Here is a 24,482-nt window from a genome sequence, read left to right on the forward strand (position 1 = left end):
TTGTAATTCTCTATTACATTTTTGTACATGTTGGGTTATTGAAAAGTGCTAAGTATAATTTATTGTTATTTTTATTGTTATAATTGTCATTATAATTATTACATAATCGAATATGTGGGAAAAAGTATTATCCACTCTGGACCAAAATATCCTGGACTCTGCTCTGCTGCTGTTTTCCGATTGTAGCTGATACATCTGGACTCTGTGAAGGCCACAGTACAGAAGAGGAATGGGACGGTGCCGTGGAATCAGGATGCAGTAGATACCACAGGAACATCATGTGTGTAAGAGGGCCATTTTCTAGCAAACTTGACAAACTTTTTAAAACTTTTAACTCTAGGAGAAGATTCAAGGTATGATCACTGAGATCCTAAAGTCACTCGGAAAGTGAATCAGTGAAATTCTGTAGAAGCAGGAAGGTAAGTGACAAGATTTTTAAATAAATGATTTTACACCACACTCACATAAAACTCAGTGGCTTTCACACAGAGGTGGTGATGAAAAAACCTGGCTTTGATCCTAGGAGGCATGATTTGATCCTGGGAGGCACGGTTTGATCCTAGTGGATATCACCCGATTGCAGCCATTCGATACGTGATTTAAGATTTCACAGGAGAACTGTCCCTGCAGCTAGAAGTTAGCTTGTTCAAAAGTGTAAAGTGTAAGCTTAACTTATGAACACTGCAGCAGAGGATTATTAAAGTTGTTATGTAGTATATCTAATTTGGTTATTGTAGAAAGTTGTTGATCATAAAACTACTAATTAATAAATATTAATACTAATGAGTTTTTTTTCTCTAGACCAAACATCCAAGACATAAATTTTCTGGCTTCTGAGGCCCTGAGAACTATTTCTGTACTGCTTGTTTCTGGAGGCTACACCAAAGACTGCACCCTGCATACAGATTTTCAAAGTTTTATACAACACAGATGATAAATTGTACAATCCATTCACACTACATTATCCACTGCAGGTGTTTGTCTTAGTGATGGCAAAGATGAGAGCAGAAAACAGGTTTTCGTGTTTCAACCCACATGAACCTTTCAGGACATCTTCCCTGGGTCCCGGTCCAGGTTTGGGTCTCTTTGCCACACTGACTTCACCACCCATCTGTTCTCCTATCTGATCCAAAGACAGGTGGTCTCAAATGATTCCTGCACTTATAGATTAGTTTTGATTATTCTCTGCAGACTTAGAGTCTGTGCCTTTCTGGAAGTTTGGTACTCTTCTTCTGGGAGGTGGGTTTGACCCTGAAATAAGTCCAACCAAACCACAGAAGGCTCTTTTTCTGCTGACTGAAGATTCCATCAGATGAATCTGTCAGTGTAGAACAGGACGCCGCAGTGGGACAGCTCGCGGTTCTCTCACACCTCACCTCGTGCACAAACCCCAACCTCTCCACCTCTCTCTGAGTGCATCATCAATCACACTGAACGCAGGGGGCCTTCTTCAGGGCTCATCTCATGCTCTCGTGCCTTTGACCCTGCCTCTGTGGTGCTCAAGCTGGGTTGATCCTCAGGTGCCGCATGGAAACAGAGGACAGGCTCCATCAAATCCGGGCAAGACGCCCCAGCTGATGGCTACTGTCCTCCATGGATTACAGGACCAAAGAGTCTACCACAAAACTATAATGCTCCCTCTCCAGATAACCCCGCCCCATCAGACCCTCTTTGATAACCCCGCCCCTTTTAATTTGTCCCCCATCTCTCACTTTTTATTGGATGGACTCTGGGGCATGCTGCTCATACTGGATTGGCCCTTGAAGGTCTCAGTTCAGCCCCTTCCCATTTCGTCTCAACGCTCTAACGTGCATGACCACTAAGAGCAGGGGATGGAGATGCAGCAAGTTAGATGCCCAAACACGTTTCACAAGTAAAACATTTGGAAGAAGCCATAAACATTGTGTCAAGTACAAACAATGTGCCACTGACAAATTTACTCCTTACATTTATTTTCTCATAACAGCTAGTAGGGCTGCCGTTAGTAAGACAGCAATGCTCTATCACTGAACGTTGAGTTTCTGGCCACAGGTCTGCAGCTGACTGATTATTTCTGGGCGTCGTAGCACACTGAGCGCATGTGAACACCCCAGCAATGCTGCTGAGTCACTTACAGCAGTGGCACCACCCATATTACTGAGCAGTGATGAACTAGAGGACGGCTGCACTGCATTACAGTCTTCAGATGGGAGAGTGGGTGGAGCAGCAGTGCGGGTGGAGTGGCAGTGTGGGTGGAGCAGCATTGTGGGTGGAGTGGCAGTGTGGGTGGAGCAGCATTGTGGGTGGAGCAGCATTGTGGGTGGAGCAGCAGTGTGGGTGGAGCGGCATTGTGGGTGGAGCAGCAGTGTGGGTGGAGTGGCATTGTGGGTGGAGCAGCATTGTGGGTGGAGCAGCAGTGCGGGTGGAGCAGCATTGTGGGTGGAGCAGCATTGTGGGTGGAGTGGCAGTGTGGGTGGAGCAGCAGTGCGGGTAGAGCGGCATTGTGGGTGGAGTGGCATTGTGGGTGGAGCAGCAGTGTGGGTGGAGCAGCAGTGCAGGTGAAGCTCAATAGCAGTATCACCAAGCTCATAGCTGTAACTCCCACAGAGTAGATGTTCCATACTAATAAATACACAACCTGCTCTGGATAAGACCTCCTGTCAAGTGCCATAAATATAAGCTGTGAACGTACTTAGCATGTAGAACTGAGAAGCTCGTTTTAAATATGCGTCGTTGCTTATCTACTGGTCTACATTGTGATTTTGCAGAATAAACTAAAGAATCATTCTATATGGAATTGGAAGATTATTTAAAGCTTAGACAAGGCAAATGTTTTGAACCTAGTAGTGCGATATAAGTCCGTGACCTTGGGCGTTTGGATAAGAACCTCCTGCACCACTGTGTGCTGCAGTCTGTAATAAACCCCTACACCACTGTCTGTCTATTTATATGTTGATTATTTTTAATGATGAAAGTAATTTCTTCTAAACCTGGGACTCTTTGGGCATGTGAGATTCATTCAGTGAATTCTGAGAGACAGCCTTGCTGATTTAGTCTCCTACCTATGTGTTCAGATCTTATGGGCTAGTCAGTTTAATGATGTATGTTGTTATATATCTAAATAATCATCTTAACTTATAGGTGTTTAAAAACACTTTTTTACATTGTATTTGTTTTACATGTTACTGTTGTAAACCTTTGACTAAACAGCACTGCCAATGCTGCAACATCCTCTGGGTCTCCTCCACACATCTTCAGAGGATATGGACCACTGACCACTATTGGAGCAAAGCTCGTGCACGGCCAATTCGTTATGCGTGAGCTAATTAACATCCGAGACTCCTCACCACCGCTGTTAACCCCGAAACACACGGATCTAATAATGAATTCTCAGTGGTAAATAAAGCACTGGCTTAGGAGATCAGAACCACATTCTCCAGGCAAGCTGGATGCTCTGTTAGACGTATTATGTAATGTTATTTTACTTGGACCCATATGGCTGTTGCCTAGTATCCTGCTTGCTAAGAGTTTCCAAATAACATGAGCATATGCTGAAACATCAAACTCCAGGATAGAAGTTTCTGATATTTTTCAACTCAAGACACAAGTTCCCAACACTCACAGTAACCAGGTACTCACATTTACTTACTGGTAACAGACCGATGCACAGCCCGAAGTGTGGGAGATGCAGTTTAAATAGTATCTAATTTAGCACCAGCATGGCACAGATTAGCACAGTTCCTCTAATCCTTAAATGATTTTTCAGGAAGTAATATATCAAATGTAGGTCTGCACTGTGTTTCTCATGTGTCCCCCTAGGACTGTGGTGTCTGAATGTCCTCTTAGAGGTCCACCAGCCTGCAGAGTGGAGCTCCAATTCATATCTTACTCAAACCAATAGGAAAAGGTCTTCAGGAGCACCTCCCAACACAACTGAACTAAACCAAGTCTACCGAACACCTAGTACAAGTGTACTGTGAGCTGGAACAAAAATGTGGATTGTCTGGTTGATCTCTAAAACTGTATTGAGAAACACAATTGAAACTCCCAATAGAATTAAAATGATACTAGTGTTTCTCACTCTATTACGCATTACACACTGCACATGCTGCACATTTTCTTTATGCTGAAGCTCTAGAATAAAAAAAAACTCTGGACAAGGTTACGACTGGATCAGGAAAATACCTTAATATGGTATTTGTTGAACTCATGGCTCAAGAACACTTAAAAATGCTGGGAAATGTCAGAAACTCTGCTTTGAGAACCATTTCCAGCTCATTACAGTATCAGTGATCACAGACGTATAAGTACAGTACACATTTCCTGTAATGCAGTTCAAATTGAGGCTAAAGGGATTCATTTCATTGGCAGGTTTGCCCCAGGTCTGATCAGTTATTATATTACACTATTAACTATTTTTGTAATTTTAAATAACTAGTCATAAACACATCTGGCAGTCTTCCCATACAAACTAACCTCAGCTCATTTTCAGTTGTAACTGTCATTTTAAAATGCTGAGGAAACAAGATGGTACACTCAGTTTAACGTGTAAGACCTTTGCTTTGTAAGGCTGACCGAACAAGTGATTGCTTGAAATCATTATGTAGCACGTAACCTGCCTAACATCAGCAAAAAAGGGACACACCTGCCAAGGAACTATAGGTTAGCTGCACAGATAGCAGCAGGTGGGAACGGAAAAAAGAGCTGTTTTTGGCAGAGTTGGTTGATTTAATTGAAGACCCGAGGGGTTGCTTAGCCTGCACAGTAGATAACTTGTTATGCAATGCGGTTAACTGTACAAACTACGCGTGATGATAATTTTCCTGAACTAAAGCACCGATGAAAGTTTTCTAACTAATTTGTACCCTGTGTAGCTATACCTTATAACTTCTAGCTACTGTACCGTATTACCATGGTTTATATTGTCAATGTGAATGGAATTGTGATGAATGAATCGATTAGGTTAAACGAATTTCATCTTTGGAGGTCTATGCAATATCAAAAGGAGCAAAGATATAGTGTCCACTCCACTCTAACTCTGTGATCCACCGTAGCCCATCTGGTCGAAGTGATCTCGAGTGATTTTTGCATAGTTGACTGGTAGCCAGTGTTCCGTTGTGTGGCACTGGGCCGAAAATGAAAGAGGGCCGGTTCGTTGTGGCAGGGTCTGGGGCCTGGGCCTCATCTCCCCTCCCCCTCATGTTGCCTCCCCTCCCCGGAGGTCTGTGAGTCAGCTGTGGGGGATGAGGGGTCTGCCTGGTCTCCCTCACGCTGTACTCGCTGTTCTATCTGCAATGGCCTTGGCATAATCAAAAGCACAACCCCTGAACAGCGTGCTAACGAGCATAGCTTGAAGAGGCTGTGTAAACTGAAATCATCTCAGCGCTATTTCACTAATTAGGAAGGCAGCGTGTTAAGAAGCAATGACGCATTTCTTGCTTATGTTTTTGTGACACATTTCATTGACATTGAAACTGGGTTTTTCAAAAAAAAAAAAAGCTTGACACTTTGTGTAACATATTGATTAGATTATAAGTTAAAGACACTTGCAGCAACAGACCAACATTGTGGTTATTTATGAGAGAGCCAATAATACTGAAATACTCATGATTTTCAAAACACATGAGGAATACATTGATATAACGTGTCATATCACTGTTTTCAAATACCTTAGAATATCCTGCCTTCAGTATGTCTTCTCCTAACGCACACTATACTCTTGACCTTACTGACCTGTCCCATTACTGCTGTTTTTTTCTATGAACAATACATTATATATTGTTCATAGAAAAATGAATGTATGTATAGGTATTTCCATTTCAAAAGGTGCGCAATGCATTCATGGGTTTTATTTGTCTAGTCTTTCTGAAGGATTAGATATGGAATCGTGATATAATTCTTTTTCAAATATCCTTGATCTTCTTCAAAAAGTTCACAGAAATGCCTTTGATGTACAAAGTATATATGATTTCTGGTGGAGCGTTTGTTGTGTAGATGGCATGTGCAAGTGAAAAAACATGTGATCATGTTCTCTAGAGGGAACGTCTAGAAATACATGGAAAACAGAGTGGACATGGTGCGCTAAAGTTAATGTTGTTGTCACATGTTTAACGTCTTTTGTGGTTTTGGTGCGGTTTTTGCACTTATTTGTGTTTTCTGTATTTGCATAATGGACCTTTGACCAGCACACACACACACACACACACACACACACACACACACACACACACACACACACACACACACACACACGCACACACAAACATACACACACACACACACACACACACACACACACACACACACACACACACACACACACACACACACACACACACACACACACACAGTATTATATTAAACCTGGATGTGGTCAAATATTTATATATCTCCTGTGCATCAGAGCTCAGATGAGGGAGTGTTGGCTGAGACAGTTTATCACAAATTGTTGTGAAGTTGAACATAAGAGAGACCAAAAACAACAGCATATCCTCGTTTTCAGGATGGGGCTGATTGTACAGGGACCTCCAGATACTTGGATCAAATCCCACAGTTGCCTAATTAAAAACACCCTTGTTTGTTTACAATACTTTTACATTATTTTTACATATTTGTCAATATCCTCCTTGGAACATCATTATTTGGAGAATGAAGTGTGGTAAGGCAGTTGGACCGGACGATATTCCAGTGGAGGCATGGAAATGTTTGGGAGAGACAGCAGTGGAGTTTTTGACTGGGTTATTTAACAGAATCTTGGAAGGTCAGAAGATGCCTGAGGAGTGGAGACGAAGCATAATGGTGCCGATTTTCAAGAATAAGGGCGACGTTCAGAGCTGTAGTAATTACAGGGGAATAAAGTTGATCAGTCACAGCCTGAAAATCTGGGAAAGAGTAGTGGAAGCTAGGCTTAGAGAAGAGGTAGAGATCTGTGAGCAGCAGTATGGTTTCATGCCAGCTAAGTGCACCACATATGCTATGTTAGCTTTGAGAGTGTTAATGGAGAAGTATAGGGAAGGACAGAAAGAGTTACATTGTGTGTTTGTTGACTTAGAGAAAGCTTATGATAGAGTACCGAGACAGGAGCTGTGGTATCTATCTGTGAGTAGCAGAAAAGTATGTGAGGGTGGTGCAGGATATGTATGAGAACAGTGTGACAGCAGTGAGATGAGCGGTAGGAATGACAGAAGGGTTTAAAGTAGGACTACATCAGGGATCAGCCCTGAGTCCCTTCCTGTTCGCAATTGTCATGGACAGACTGACGGACGAGGTTAGGCAGGAGTCCCCTTGAACTATGATGTTTGCTGATGACATTGTGATCTGTAGTGAGAGTAGGGAGCAGGTGGAGGTGAGCTTGGAAAGATGGAGATATGCTTTAGAGAGCATGGGAATCAAAGTGAGCAGGAGTAAAACAGAGTACATGTGTGTGAATGAGAGGGCAGACAGTGGACAGGACCAATTACAAGGAGTTGATTTGATGAAGGTTGACGAGTTTACCTACTTAGGGTCGAAGGTACAGAGTAATGGAGGAAATGAAAGAGAGGTAAAGAAAAGAGTGCAGGCAGGGTGGTGTGGATGGTATAAAGTGTCTGGGGTGATCTGTGATAGAAGGGTGTCGGCTAGAATGAAAGGAAAGATCTATAGGACTGTAGTGAGACCTACTATGTTGTATAGACTGGAGACAGTGGCAGGTGAGGGAGATGGAGGTGTCTGAGATGAAGATGTTGAGATTCTCATTTGGAGTGACGAGGAAGGATAGGATCAGAAATGAGTTTATTAGAGGATCAGCACATGTAGCATGTTTTGGAGATAAAGTTAAAGAAGCGAGATTGAGATGGTTTGGACATGTACAGAGGAGGGAGGAGAGGTATATTGGTAGGAGGGTCTTGAGGATGGAACTTCCAGGCAAGAGGAGGAGAGGTAGAACTAAGAGGAGGTTTATGGATGCAGTGGTCGAGGATATGAGAGTGGCTGGTGTGTCAGTGGAGGACACTCAGGACAGGGCCAGATGGTGGAGTTTGATCCGCTGTGGCGACCCCTAAATGGGAATAGCCAAAAAAAAGAAGATTTGTCAACATCTGCACTCCTGCAAGTATTAGCCCTGGAAGGAGTGTTTTTAGTTTAGACATTACTGCAGTGCCTTTTGCTATCATGCCCAATGCCTAACATGATTTCTTTTCAAATACAATAAGTGTGATCATGAATGGTGTTTTTTTTGTGATTTTGTAATACTGTGACTGTGTCAGCAACCCTGAGGATTCAGACTGACACTTCCGCAAATGCTGGGCTCAGATTATTAACTGAAGTGGCTCTGAAGGACAGCTGCTTTAAGATGCAGAGCAACCAAAGAAAGCAATCTGACATGGCGGCTGCGATCCAACCAGAGGACGTTCCTGTCCGCTGAGGTCTGAGGTTGTCGTTGAGTTCTGTTACAGGCTGTTAATCATGTGCAAGGGTCAAAGGTGAGGTGTCTCAGATGCTTCCTGCTCCTAACAACAGTGGACTAGACATCAGAAAGACCCTCGCACAGAACCATTCAAATCATCAGCTGTGTAAAGAAACGCTTAAAGATCAGGACTGGTCTGTCAGGCAAAATCCCCTTATACACTGATTCATCCTGAGTCTCCTCTGGATCTCACAGCTGCAAGCACTTCTACAGCAGAGCGCCCCCTCAACCCCACTCACACCTGCCAAAGTCTCCTCCTCAGAGTCCAACAGTCTCCAGCAATGAGGGCTTCATCGCCATAACTACACAGACCCCACGTTAAGCGGGTGGACAGGTCCACACCACGTGTGCTGACTCTCAGGTCGCCACCCTGCAGGAGAGCACCCCCCCGGGTCACCACCATGAGGCTCCATCTCCAGCCGGTACTATGTTGGCTAGACGTCTTGATGAACGGTTCTGAGAGGTTTAAACGTCCCAAATGACAGGTGCTGACATAATGCCTGGATGAACAGACATGTGACTGCTTTAGCCTTTATAGGAGAGTCCAAAGGTCCCCCAACACTGTTTAAATCTAATCGTATATCAAAATGTAGTACACTATTTCACCGAATCAGTGTTTCTTCTACAAGAATGCATTATTCAAAACTGACACAAAGACAGGAATTTTGTGTTTGAGCACTCCCTGTGTAACACTAGCTATACATCTGATTATCATTATTCACCATTTGCTGCATTTAAAAAAATCTCTTTGGTCTTAGTTAAACCTCACAAATATCCCAAAGCTGCCTCATGCTGGTCATGGACACAGTGACACACTGTAAAAGTGTGTTGACTATCACAACCATGTGCAAAGCCTGGAGGAGAGTTGGAACAAAGACAGGAACGATGCGCAAGTTCAGGTTCTCTACACTTTAATGGCACAGCCTTAACTGTCTGGTGGACGTCCCGCATGTCTGGTGGATGTCCTGCATGTCTGGTGGATGTCCTGCATGTCTGGTGGACGTCCCGCATGTCTGGTGGATGTCCTGCATGTCTGGTGGATGTCCCGCATGTCTGGTGGATGTCCTGCATGTCTGGTGGACGTCCCGCATGTCTGGTGGATGTCCTGCATGTCTGGTGGACGTCCCGCATGTCTGGTGGATGTCCTGCATGTCTGGTGAATGTCCCGCATGTGTCCTCCTTGCATGGACAATGGTATATTTTTACCTTTGATGATATGTTCAGTGACTTTGTTTCATGCACATATACAAACAGAAAAATTTACAAGAAAAATGTGTCTGTGCCACATCTAGGATGAGGACTACCATATCGATGTTTGGAGCAGGAGGAGACAACCCTGTGAGGACTATGAGAGGTTTCAGTCTCTCCACACCCCACGTCTGAATGGTTTAGTTGCCGGATTTGTGTGTGTGGCTCAAACTCTATATTAGATCAATCTAATTCTCCTTAGTAAATAACATTTATGTCAGAATGTGAACTGAACCATTCTGGAGTCCATCCTATGTGGGACTGAATATGGTGGAACATGACTTTTCTCAATCGATTATGCTCATGGATTCTTTGATTTAAATTATTTACACAGTGCCAGTTCTAACTATTCCACACAATACACGCCATAATGTGCAGGGATTCCACAAATTACTGTACTGCTTGCAACACTGAATCTGTTTTTGCACCATTTCTAGATACGGTTGGGGGTTTTGTTTCTGGCAGGACATACTGTTCACATTGTCTGATGTGCTTGACATGACTAAAATCCTGGTTTCTGTCTACTAAATGATGATAACTCTAACATTAGATCAAAAACAACAAATTTATGCTGGTCTCACAGTCCAAAAGACCTTTATACATAATTGGTTCAGTAACGATGGATATTTAATATTTTTGTTTCACTTGAGCAGACCACTGCAATGATAAAGTTAAATTAGCTACAGAACTAATGTGGGATGCCAATTCTTAAGGAAGTAATAGTCCATTAGACAAATGTATTTGTCTTTAATGTATGTCTAAGGAAAAAAAACCTGCTGTAGAAAGTGCAAACTCTTTTACAATTCAGTGGACCGATGTTGTGTAGACCCATGTAAGACCTTAAAATATATTCTGATAATTTAGTGGTTTAATTAAGATGTACACAAGCTGTTATGAGAAGTTAAACTGAAATACTACTGAGCTTTAGTTCACAAGTGAACCTTTTTTCTTCTGGAAACAATCCTGGATATGTTCTTTGAATGATGAAATGGTTACTTGCTAAAGGTCATACAAACAGATGCAACATTTCAAATTTATGATGGCACATTGATCCATATATTAATTGAGACAAAGGCCAGGTTATTCCCATAATACCCTTGCAAAGAGACAGGAGATCTGCTATTTGTTACCTTTTACAACTCAGGAAGTGTGTGTGCAAGTTCTGTTACAGGTTTTTGACACAATTATTTCATTTGATGGAAAAGCTACTTTTCATCAGTTTATGTCAAATAGTATCATGGTTGCACAAGGAAAGGTCCTGCTTCACTTGAAAAAACCGCAAATGTCATTAATGTCCAATTAACTTGGTTGGTGAACCTGAATGATTCCAGAATGACTGGCAAGATAATGTATATGATTAAAGAGGTTTTTAAAGACCAGCTTCATTATAGAGTCATTATCTAAGAGGAGTTAGCCATGCTAGTGGTTAACGCCAGGTCCCATTATCAGCCCAGATCCCCGTCACATCTACTGCCCACTGCCACAGATTGTAGCAACCAACTCAGTTCAGAAGTTTAAACAGTTGTTTATTACCTAGAGAAATGTTCATACCGTTTAAAGGAATACTCCTACCAAAAAGCCCTGCACACAGATAAAAATGCCCAACTCTGGTCTGGGCATTATCTGATCTTCTGTTTACTGGCCTTCACTAACTACTTCTCTCGCAGTACCATTTGCAGTTTTATGAGAAACATCCTTGTAAATTCCTTCCATGTGAAACCTTAAAGACACATGTGGATCCATTTCCCAGAGATGCTTCTGAGCAGACCTGTGTCTTCCATGTTTGCATTTTCAAACAAACTCTTTTCTTAATCAGGAGGAGATTGACAGGCTTTAATCCGCTTTCCTCTCCCGAACTCCTCCATCTGTCCATGAAATGGGATTATTAGCGGAGCTCCTGTGGGCCAGCCAGAGCTGGACACCCGACCTCTCAGAAGTCTGGACCTTACACTGATTGAGGACCCTCCTCTCTGTCAATAATCCCACGTTTAGCTGCAATTAAAGAAAGCACACACGCTGATTCCAGGACAGCGAGAAAGGGAGGTTCTGTGCAAGCAAAACAACTCACAGCAGGGGCTATCCAACTCAAACGAGGGCTATCCAACTCAAACGGCGTGCACTCAGGCAGGTGGAGTGTCCTGGTGTGTGACTGAAAGACTAACACAGTCTGGCTATCTGTGCCTTGGGACAGACTTCCAACCTACATGGCCAGAATGCTCATATTTGAACTGATTCAAATAAATAGTGCATGTGTTCTTTATTGACAATTTTTTAAAAATCCTTTTAGAGTTGTTATTTATCTACATACATTTATATAGAGGAGTCTTCCCATACTGTGAATCCCATACTGTGAAGGATTCTCTTTATCTTATATGTAAATTGTGACATGTAACACTTACTGTAGAGGTCTTACTGTAATGTTGAATCCTTTTTTTACTCTCTTCTAACACCATTCTCTTCCCATGGGACAAATAAAATATATGATATTTATATATAAATCACATTTTTCCAATCAGATTAAAGTGTGATCAATTTTCCATTAGACACTTTGAAGATAATGAGCTCAAATTATAAAAATAAACAGAAAAAACAAAAGAAGACCTCATGTGCTCTCCTCACATTCCTGATGGGCGTGTAAAAACCACGGGAGACTGTGGGCTGAGGAAGACTTTCCCTGTGTCATCTTTCAGCTCCTCAAATGTGTGTGTGTGTGTGTGGATTTGGATTTGTACGAGTGTGTGCAGGGGGTTGTAAATGTATTTGTGTGTGTGTTGGGTTGTGTATGTATTTGTGTGTGAGTGTGTGTATTTGTATTTGTTTGAGTGTGTGCAGGGGTTGTAAATGTATTTGTGTATGAGTGTGTGTTGGGTTGTATATGTATTTGTGTAAGTGGGATTTGTATATGCACTTGAATGTGTGTGTGTGTGTGTGTGTGCGATTTGTATATGTATTTGTGTGTGGGGGGAGTTGTATATGTATTTGTGTGTGTGGGGGAGTTGTATATGTATTTGTGTGTGAATTTGTATTTGTTTGTGTGTTTGTAGGGGGCTGGTATATATGTGTTTATGGGTTTGCATTTGTTAGACTGTGAGTGCGGGTTGGTATATGCATGTGTGAATGGGTTGTTGTGTGTATTTATGTGTGTGTGTGCAGTTTTGTATTTGCTTGAGTGTATGCTGGGTGTTATATAATTGTGCATGTGTGTGTGTGTGTGTGCGTGTGTGTTTGCGTGCGTGTGTGTGTGCGTGCGTGTGTGTGTATGTGCATGTGTGTGTGTATGTGTGTGTGTGTGTGTGTGTGTGTGTGTGTGTGTGTGTGTGGCTGCCTGCTGAAATTTGACTCAGCTTTGTTTTGATTTCCTGTTTTGTTTTGTTTTCTGCTGAAGACCAGAGTCAGATTCCTTTGTCAGTTTGCCTTGGTCTGTTTAGCAGGGTCAGGCCTTGCTGTTCTGTTTACCTTGAGATTAGTTGCAGGGCCATGCTGACGGAGATATAGAGAGAAGGACAGATATATTTCCAGCCTTAACATAGATCTCCAGGTGGACATCATTGTGGAAGTTGCCCATTTGCCCTCATCTCAGATCAGTTTCTTCACCTTTTCTGTAATCAACTGGAAAACAATCTTGGTGTGAGATAACCAGGGAGCTTCCTGTGGTGTTGTATATTTAACGACTGATTTCTCAAAGAACAGCGATGTCTGTGAGTGAATCAGCACCAGCCCAGTGTGCTGTGGTCTCTGTTTCCTGTAAAAGCATCAGTTTGACGCTCTTATGTAATGCATGTACCGTACGGGAAGGTCACAAGAGAGGTGGCCTAGCAGTTGTTTTTTTCCCAATATTAATTTCCAGTAGTTTTTTTCTGGTATTTTAAATTGCAAAAAACATTTGATTTGGAATGATTTCATCTTTTCGATATCTCGCCATTCTATTAAAAGGTAAAGAATCAGCATTACTTGTGGTTGCTCATGATCCACCCAAAAACACACTTGTCTCCTTATCACAGCGGTCTGAACTACTGTCCGGCTGTGTCACCGATCATGAGAGAGTTGATAAGAAATCAGGCAAAAAAAAAAAAGCTGCTGAATTCAAACAATCTTTAACCACACTGGATTCTATTCTGCACATAACTAATCTGACACACAGTCATGGTCACACTAGGGTTATGGTCACATCACATGACTCATTGTATAACACAAATGGAATTTTGGATTTTACCTTCTCAGATCACTGCTGTGTGCTTTTGCATTTGCCTGCTTCTGTTGGCATGAAAGAGTAACAAAAATGTAGAAAAATCAGTATTTTACCACATCAGTAAAACGCTACATTACAAATCCATGAAAGGAAATGATTTTTTTCAAGGATTCATGAGAACTTCATGCAGCTATACTTCTTCATCTGCATCTCCACCTTCCTCCACTTCTCCACACAAATTGAAATAGTTCGTTGTAAGACCTTTACTGAAGAAGCATAACAGTGTTTCTTCATCTTTTAGCAATTACGGGCTAATTTCTAGTCTTTAATTTTTAACAGAGTAATTGAAAAAAAATTGCATTCATACAGCTGAATGGTTTTTCTTAAATGCTTCTTAAACACAAAAGTCATGAAAATTCTCAGGCTGGGTTGAGCTAAAACCCCAGCACTGAAACACAGTATTAGTGACAGTTGTAAATAATCTGAGAATAGGTGCCGATTCAAATGATGTTTCAGTATTTATACTTTTGGACTGAGCCATTTTGGATTGACACTGTCCGTAATCATCTTGAAATCTTGGTTGGTCTTTCTGCAACTGTGTTCAACTGATTTGTTTTAAATATATTTAACTGAAAGGTATTTTAATGGTGAACATGTTTTAAACAAGAAGGATATTTTCTGCGGTGTGCCACAAGGCTCTGTGCTTTCCCCCGCTTTTATTATCTTTATATTTTTTATCTCTCTATCCACTGAGTCACATTAATAAAAAGCATTCTATTTTTTATGTATTTATTTATTTATTTTACCTAAACTAGAAAATTACAATAGATCTGATCACCATTTTCAAGATGCTAAGAAATTGATCCATCCTAATTTTTTCTTTACTTGATAGCTGTAACGCATAGTTCTTAGGACTACAACATACAAAAACAAGAACAACACTTCACTGGTTCCCCATTTCCACTATAACATTTTACAGCTAGTTTTAAATTCACTTAATGGCTTAGCACCTTCTTACATCTGTGAGTGCCTGATAGATTTTGTTCCAAATCGTGTCTTAAGACAGTTTAGTTCTAGTCTTCATGTTCCAAGTATGACACTTACAAAGAACAGAGGAGCTACATTCTGTTTTTAAGCACCAAACATCTGGAAAACATTAGCAATAAATATTATGTCAGGCTACTTATATAAAAAAACACAGCTAAAAACTCTGAACAAATATGTGTAAGTAAAATTAGCAATTTCCTTCCTAACTGATATTGAGAATGGTCAAGCTAAGGTACTGCGGGACGTCCAGGTCCAGAATGACAGGAAGGTACTGGCTGACCAACTGGACGCTGTAGTGGTGGACAAACATGGAACAGGGCTGTAGTGATGCATGTAGTGATGTCCAGCCATAGCAACATCGGGAATGAGGAACGCTAGAAAGTGCGAGAAGTGTTAAAGGCAGAGAGAAGAGCGAGAGAAGATGTTGGAGGTGAAGCCAACCATGGTTCCCATATTAATCGCAGCACTGGGGCCCTCAAACTAGGAGAATGGTTCTGGGACAACACCAGTGATCTCTGTGCAGAAGAGTGCAGTCCTGTGAACAGCTGAGACCCTCTAGCTCCAAGACCTCTGGTAGAGGAACATATCTTGAGACACACCTCTGGTAGAGGAACATATCTTGAGACACACCTCTGGTAGAGGAACATATCTTGAGACACACCTCTGGTAGAGGAACATATCTTGAGACACTGCAAGCAGAACCAGTGCTGAAGTTCTGAGTCAAGGTTCAAAGGTGAAGAATAATAGAATAGTGTTCTCCACCTGGAACAGAGACCGTGCACTTCTGCCAATGCAGTATGTAGCATTAATAAACAAACTAGAGTTTCATCTCAAAAACATTCACTATTAGAATAACAAACATCCTGCTCTTTACCCTAACAAATGAAGCACTTTTTTATACGGGTCATTGAAATATTCTTATAGTAAATGTCTCCCTCTGGTGGATGAATGATTACAAAACGTCATTTGCATGCCATGCCCCCTCCAGCCTTTACGCTTCCTAACTCCTTCAAGGGATCCCGTGTTCTCTCTTTCCCAGTATAACGCCACAGGTTATAGGTTTTTCCCTGATTTGTGCATGTATCTTTCTCTAAAGCAACCTTTCAACATAAAGCAGTTTCATGGTCTCTTCTAAGCAGCCCCTGCCGAGACGTTTGCGCCTCAGGAAGAGACCACATGGTCCGTCTTCCATATATTTGACTTGAATGACTTTGATCTATGAGTCTGAAGTTACCTTTAATTTGTGAGTCTGAAGTTACCTTTGATCTTTGAGTCTGAAGTTACCTTTGATCTATGAGTCTGACGTTACCTCTGATCTGTGGGTCTGATGTTACCTTTGATCTTTTAGTCAGATAGACCATGTTGGGTCTGACAGACCTTACTCAGTCCTCATTATCTCATCCTCATCAAGTCTACGAATTTTCTTTTGCCCCACTGAAGTCATGATTAGCTGATTAGCTTATTATAGTAAGCATGAATGCTCCCCTTTTAACAGTCATTGCTGATAATTTATCAGGGAACTTTCAAAGAGACTTTTTTGACCAGCATTCACTTCACTGAGATTCTCATTTAATATTAATATTAAATCAATAGATGGTCTTAACTTGTAAGGCATAGCTTATTGTGTGTGTGTGTGTGTGTGTGTGTGTGTGTATATATACCCGCACACACACACACACACACACACACACACACACACACACACACACACACACACACAATATACCACTGACTAACAACCAGGGGCGATTTTAGGATCTGGTCTTTAGGGGTGCCCAGCCCCCAGTGCTCACAGAGGCACAATACCAAAGTATTGCGCAGGTGCAGAGCAAGGTTTTTGCATAATATAATATTTAAAAAATGTGTTGAGCCAGGGGGTGCTGAGCAACTTCACGGTGGTGCTCTAGCACCACTAAAAATACCCTAGCCTCGCCCCTGCTAACAACATTATGATTCTGTAAAAAAAAAACCCAAGAAAACAAAACTTATCATGTCCCATCCCCTTCAAACACTAGGGGGCAGTATCTTCACATGTCAAGGTCAATATCTGCTTTTATGTCATTCACCCAAAACAAAACAAGATGAGAACGTGCATTGGCTTCATAGGCTGGTGTGTTAAATGTTACAGAAGACCCTGCCGCCTCAGGCTGCTCACAGACATCTGGAGGAGGGATAATATGAAACCATAGAGACACAGCAGACGTTGGACATCAGCCTGGGTGACTCACACGTTCAAAGACGCTTCTTAGACTATGAAGAATTTTGAGTGGAACAACCACTGACAAGAATAATCCAACCCTCAATATCTAACTCCTAATCTATCACAGGAAACCAAACCACAACAAAGCATCAACAACATGACACATACTTCAAATTCTCCTGAAACACTGCACAACTACACATTGCTAATATTTACAGTGGAAGGAAATGACGCATATTAATATTTCAACACTTTTAACGAGGGACGGTTATCTCGTGCCAGGCTCCTGGAGTGTTTATTACTACATGAGAGAATGAGATAAGATTTCAATAAGTAAATAAATATTTGAGTGACAAGTGTTCTCTGGTCAGCGTGGCCACAGCGTGGTTTCTGGAGGTTTCGGTGACGGGGAGGGGTCTGATTATGCCACACGGCTGCTGACTCGTTCGAGGTGGCTTGGAACGGGTCTACGTGTCTGGGAGACTGTGTAAGAAATCAGCCGGGCCACTGATGAGGCTACACAATGCAGAGGAACAGAGAAGGAGACCGATTAGTCCCAGGGGAGCGCAGGGTGGCGGCTACTGGGCCTTAAAAGGATTTTCAGTGGAGTGTGTGTGTGAGTCAGAGGAGTCAGTAGGGAGGTGTTGAGGAGGGAAAAAGTTACTTTCTGAAATAAGAGCAAAACGATAATGCACATCAAGCAAGATGTCCCCCAACTGAACTTCAGTAATATGACCCCACCCCCCACCCCCACACACCACTACAATGTCTGTTCTAGTGCAATCACTGCGGAGCCTATAGATGTGCATATAATGTCTCTCATCCGACGGTTTGGAAAAGATTGTTGACCTGTTTCTGGAGGTCTTCGGACGGGTCTGGGCTCACATGGATGGCACCCAGTGGACCTGGGAGCTTTTCACTGTGTTCAGTGAAAAGCTCACCCTGCTGTCTTGTAAAGATGACTGAGGCATTCTGAAAACGCACGTCACGTTAACTCTCAGCACAGGTTGGTTTGTTATTGCCCCATAAGACGTTTAGCATGAACAATATACTAGTGCCTGGAGATCAGCATGAATGGTTACCAGTAACACACAGCACAGCCTGTTAAACCCTGGGAGAGGCTTTGATCAGAGTCCAGTTCTTCACCACAGACAACAACGTCCCTCCCTCCTGACCAGCACCACAGGAGACAGACTACTGTGGTACTGTAAAACGGTAAACTCTCCGTCCTCAACAACACAAACACAGAAGCAGGAGGATTCTTGCTTCTCATAATTTTACTCTTATTAATACATGTCAGTGTATTTCAGGCATGCAGTAAATATGCAATTTCTTAGTTAATTTAGGATACATAAATGGACAATATTGCTTCAAATTGCAAAAGGACTTCAGACTAGGACTAGGACTCAGCCAGGTCAGGGTGGCCAAACACTTTAATAAGGATGTTTCAACTTCTTTAATATCTCACTGTTTCCCTGTTGGAGTTTAGTTGCTCTGTTGAGCATCAGTGGTCCATGAATACGTCCTTACTGACTATGTGACCTCTTAACATTGGAAGATCAGAAAGCAGAAAAGCAAGGGAAGTGTCAGAAGCTTCCTCATTCCTTCCTACTGACTCAGTAGTGTAGTTAGAGAGAGTCAGATGGTGTTTGGTCTGTGTTTATCAGTACTGTAGTTAGAGAGAGTAAGAGGGTGTTTGATCTGTGTTTATCAGTACTGTAGTTAGAGAGTCAGATGGTGTTTGGTCTGTGTTTATTAGTACTGTAGTTAGAGAGAGTAAGAGGGTGTTTGATCTGTGTTTATCAGTACTGTAGTTAGAGAGTCAGATGGTGTTTTGTCTGTGTTTATTAGTACTGTAGTTAGAGAGTTAGATGGTGTTTGGTCTGTGTTTATCAGTACTGTAGTTAGAGAGAGTAAGAGGGTGTTTGATCTGTGTTTATCAGTACTGTAGTTAGAGAGTCAGAGGGTGTTTGGTCTGTGTTTATCAGTACTGTAGTTAGAGAGAGTAAGGGTGTTTGATCTGTGTTTATCAGTAGTGTAGTTAGAGAGAGTCAGAGGGTGTTTGGTGTGTGTTTATCAGTACTGTAGTTAGAGAGTCAGAGGGTGTTTGGTGTGTGTTTATCAGTACTGTAGTTAGAGAGAGTCAGAGGGTGTTTGGTGTGTGTTTATCAGTACTGTAGTTAGAGAGTCAGAGGGTGTTTGGTCTGTGTTTATCAGTACTGTAGTTAGAGAGAGTCAGAGGGTGTTTGGTGTGTGATTATCAGTACTGTAGTTAGAGAGAGTCAGAGGGGGTTTGGTGTGTGTTTATCAGTACTGTAGTTAGAGAGAGAGAGGGTGTTTGGTGTGTGTTTATCAGTACTGTAGTTAGAGTTATCAGTACTGTAGTTAGAGAGAGTAAGAGGGTGTTTGATCTGTGTTTATTAGTACTGTAGTTAGAGAGAGTAAGAGGGTGTTTGATCTGTGTTTATCAGTACTGTAGTTAGAGAGTCAGATGGTGTTTTGTCTGTGTTTATTAGTACTGTAGTTAGAGAGTCAGATGGTGTTTGGTCTGTGTTTATCAGTACTGTAGTTAGAGAGAGTAAGAGGGTGTTTGATCTGTGTTTATCAGTACTGTAGTTAGAGAGTCAGATGGTGTTTGGTCTGTGTTTATCAGTACTGTAGTTAGAGAGAGTAAGAGGGTGTTTGATCTGTGTTTATCAGTAGTGTAGTTAGAGAGAGTCAGAGGGTGTTTGGTGTGTGTTTATCAGTACTGTAGTTAGAGAGTCAGAGGGTGTTTGGTGTGTGTTTATCAGTACTGTAGTTAGAGAGTCAGAGGGTGTTTGGTGTGTGTTTATCAGTACTGTAGTTAGAGAGAGTCAGAGGGTGTTTGGTGTGTGTTTATCAGTACTGTAGTTAGAGAGAGTCAGAGGGTGTTTGGTGTGTGTTTATCAGTACTGTAGTTAGAGAGTCAGAGGGTGTTTGGTGTGTGTTTATCAGTACTGTAGTTAGAGTTATCAGTACTGTAGTTAGAGAGAGTAAGAGGGTGTTTGATCTGTGTTTATTAGTACTGTAGTTAGAGAGAGTAAGAGGGTGTTTGATCTGTGTTTATCAGTACTGTAGTTAGAGAGTCAGAGGGTGTTTGGTGTGTGTTTATCAGTAGTGTAGTTAGAGAGAGTCAGAGGGTGTTTGATCTGTATTTATCAGTACTGTAGTTAGAGAGTCAGAGGGTGTTTGGTGTGTGTTTATCAGTACTGTAGTTAGAGAGAGTCAGAGGGTGTTTGGTGTGTGTTTATCAGTACTGTAGTTAGAGAGTCAGATGGTGTTTGGTGTGTGTTTATCAGTAGTGTAATTAGAGAGAGTCAGAGGGCATTTGGTGTGTGTTTATCAGTACTGTAGTCAGAGAGTCAGAGGGTGTTTGGTGTGTGTTTATCAGTACTGTAGTTGGAGAGAGTCAGAGGGTGTTTGGTGTGTGTTTATCAGTACTGTAGTTAGAGAGAGTCAGAGGGCATTTGGTGTGTGTTTATCAGTACTGTAGTTAGAGAGTCAGAGGGTGTTTGGTGTGTGTTTATCAGTACTGTAGTTGGAGAGAGTCAGAGGGTGTTTGGTGTGTGTTTATCAGTACTGTAGTTAGAGAGAGTCAGAGGGCATTTGGTGTGTGTTTATCAGTACTGTAGTTAGAGAGTCAGAGGGTGTTTGGTGTGTGTTTATCAGTACTGTAGTTGGAGAGAGTCAGAGGGTGTTTGGTGTGTGTTTACCAGTACTGTAGTTAGAGAGAGTAAGAGGGTGTTTGATGTGCGTTTATCAGTAGTGTAGTTAGAGAGAGTCAGAGGGTGTTTGATCTGTATTTATCAGTACTGTAGTTAGAGAGTCAGAGGGTGTTTGGTGTGTGTTTATCAGTACTGTAGTTAGAGAGAGTCAGAGGGTGTTTGGTGTGTGTTTATCAGTACTGTAGTTAGAGAGAGTCAGAGGGTGTTTGGTGTGTGTTTATCAGTACTGTAGTTAGAGAGTCAGATGGTGTTTGGTGTGTGTTTATCAGTACTGTAGTTAGAGAGTCAGATGGTGTTTGGTGTGTGTTTATCAGTACTGTAGTTAGAGAGTCAGAGGGTGTTTGGTGTGTGTTTATCAGTACTGTAGTTGGAGAGAGTCAGAGGGTGTTTGGTGTGTGTTTATCAGTACTGTAGTTAGAGAGAGTCAGAGGGCATTTGGTGTGTGTTTATCAGTACTGTAGTTAGAGAGTCAGAGGGTGTTTGGTGTGTGTTTATCAGTACTGTAGTTGGAGAGAGTCAGAGGGTGTTTGGTGTGTGTTTACCAGTACTGTAGTTAGAGAGAGTAAGAGGGTGTTTGATGTGCGTTTATCAGTAGTGTAGTTAGAGATAGTAAAGAGGGTGTTTGGTGTGTGTTTATCAGTATTGTAGTTGGAGATAGTCAGAGTTTGTTTGCTGTGTGTTTATCACTAGTGTAGTTAGAGAGTCAGATAGTATTTGGTGTGTGTTTATCAGTACTGTAGTTAGAGTAGTACTCTACTGTAGTAAGTGAGATTTTTCAGGTGTCCCAGGACTCCTTATAAATTCTCCTCAGTTTGACTTTACTAAGTAGTCTATTAGGCCCCCTGAGTGGGAAAGGGCTCTCCGTTTAATTGTGCACTGATAACAAAAGAGGATCTTCTTGCTGCCCATTAAATTCTGCTGTAGTGATCCAGCATGTGTTGTGTGCGCTGACCTTCTCCTTCACATTTGGGCCATAAACGTTTGACAGATTGCTGCACAAATTCATCATCACTGCATGCTATTAGGATGATAGCTAACAGTTCCCAGGTCTGGAACATAGGGAGTCAGGAGGGAACATTTCCCATGAGCCACTTGCTGTTGTTTAAAAGCCTGGACAGATCAATACGGCTACAATCTCTTAAAGTCTGAGAACTAATAACTGAAAACCCTAATGACATCTCAGCACTTTGATCTGAAAATCTCTCACCAAATGAAATCATTAATCCCTATGTAACATGACGCACAAAGCAGGCCAATCGGATTTGCGCATCTGGTTGTATCTCTGTGACCCTGAAAGCATTCAGCAGAGGGAAAGTCCAGCCTATGTTTGACCAGGGGCGAGTTAGCAGCCTGTGGTAACACCTCCCTTTAGTAAGACCTCCCTTTAGTAAGACCTCACTGTGGTAACACCTCACTGTGGTAACATCTCCATTTAGTAATACCTACAGAGGTAACACCTCCTGTGGTAACACCTCCTGTGGTAACACCTCACTGTAGTAACACCTCCTGTGGTAACACCTCACTGTGGTAACACCTCACTGTGGTAACACCTCACTGTGGTAACACCTCCGTGGTTGCACACAAGGGTTGCACACAAGGGTTGCACACTCTTATCCGTCTTACTGGCCCTGTCACATCTCAGGCACACCGCTTTGCGTTGTGTGCAACCCTCATTTCCCCTCTCTCCATGAGCAGGGAAAAGCATCATGGTAAATATTGCATGCTCTTCTCCTCAACCTCAGTGACATCCCCTCCCCTTGGTGTAGAATAATTGGACAGACCCAGGCGACAGAAAATCACTAACAATGCACTGATTGACTGACAGCAGGATTCCTGCATGCACAGGGCTGTGTAACCCTGGAAACATTCCACACGATACTTTAAACCATACTGTCCAGTCACAAAGCCCTTTCACACACACAAATCAGTCACCTTCTCAGGAACATATTGGAACGGGTTGTTGTCTCTGTCTTACTACAGACAAAACGAGTGTTGGACAATGCACTGAACCACGCTGCTGAAAATCAGTACTCAGTACTTTAGGAGGCCCTGCCGAACATTCAGTTGTCCAGTAAACTCACCTACAAGCATAAAAATACATTCACACTGTGACGGGCAAGGTGAGCAACTAAAAAGGAAGCGATCATGCCAAGTCTCAGGGAAAACGGATGGTTTAATAGAAAGTGTGCAAACCAAAAACCCGTGCAACATCTCCAAATTAAGGATATAATGACCAGCGGTTAACTGGTACAAAGACAAGACATATATAGGCAAACAAACAACCCTCAGGTGAGACAAATCACGGGCTCCGCCCACCTGAGGGACGCACACGACATCACAAAACAACAACAACAACAGCCACTGTGGACGGAGGCGACCGGTAGGGGGCCGCCTCACCGTGACAGACCCCCCCCACCAAGCCGCACTCCCCTCCACTGGGTGTGTGGCACACAGCGGCTGCACACAAAACACGAAGGGGCAGGAAGGCAGGGACAGGCATGGACACACCTCCTGCAGTCCAGGAGCTGGAACACAAAAACACACAACATTAATGAGCTCACCTCCCTGGGCGGGACCCTGGACCGACTGGGCCGTTAACAACACAAAACCACGCTCCGGTCGGTCACAGGGCCCTCACGCCCTAACTGGCGTTCAGCCAGTGAGCCCCAAGGGTGTACGGACGAGGAGCTACAGCTCCTTTCTCGTCCCTAGTGTGTGTGTGTGTGCAGGCTACCTCCCCGAGGCGTGGCTACTTTTCCTCCTGGACCTACCTCCTCCCAGAGCTGACCCCGGCCCTTGGCTAGGGGTCACCCCAGCCTCCTGGGGAGCCAAACCCTCCCGGGGCCCCTCATCGCAAGGTGGACTCCTCCACCCAACTCAGGAGCGCCAGAGACCGAGGCCCAGAGCACGGGCTGGGGAGCAGCCCCAAGGGCCTCCTGGTCACCCCGGGCAGGAGGGAGGATCTCCATCTCCAGCAGGAGCTTCTCTGACCGGAGCCCCATGGTCCCCAAACATCCGGGGGCCCCAGCCCTCTAGGGAGGGGCTCTTTATGACCGGGCTCCGGTCACCCCACAACACAAGGGGGCTCCTGCCAGGTGGAGGCCCCCACAAGGTCCAGGAACACCACGACACCGCCAGGGGGAAGCACCTGCACAGAAACAGAAAACACACACACACACACACACACAATCACACACACACACACACACACACACACACACACACACACACACCCAACCACACACCAAAATACAACACAAACGCGCCCCACTGACCCCGTGGCACAGGACCACAACCGGTCCCCCCCCCCCAAACACACATTTAAGGGGAGGAGCAAGCTTGGAATTACACACAACAACGACATTTCACGAGCACGCTAGGACACAACGAACACGCAAATACTAGACAAACAGAAATTAGTGCACAGACAGTAAACGAACGGGACCCAAAACATGCATGTTTTACATAAACACAATAGTGACGCGCCGCTCAGAGTTGCAGTCGCTCCCCACATTAAACACACGACACACGGGGAGCGAGGCGACAGTGACGAGCGGCGACAACGTCACACACATGAAACACTGAACATATAACAAATGAGCACGCACACTGATCCTACGGTCCGCTACC

This window comes from Brachyhypopomus gauderio, chromosome 1 (assembly GCF_052324685.1).
Source record: "Brachyhypopomus gauderio isolate BG-103 chromosome 1, BGAUD_0.2, whole genome shotgun sequence".
NCBI lineage: Eukaryota > Metazoa > Chordata > Actinopteri > Gymnotiformes > Hypopomidae > Brachyhypopomus > Brachyhypopomus gauderio.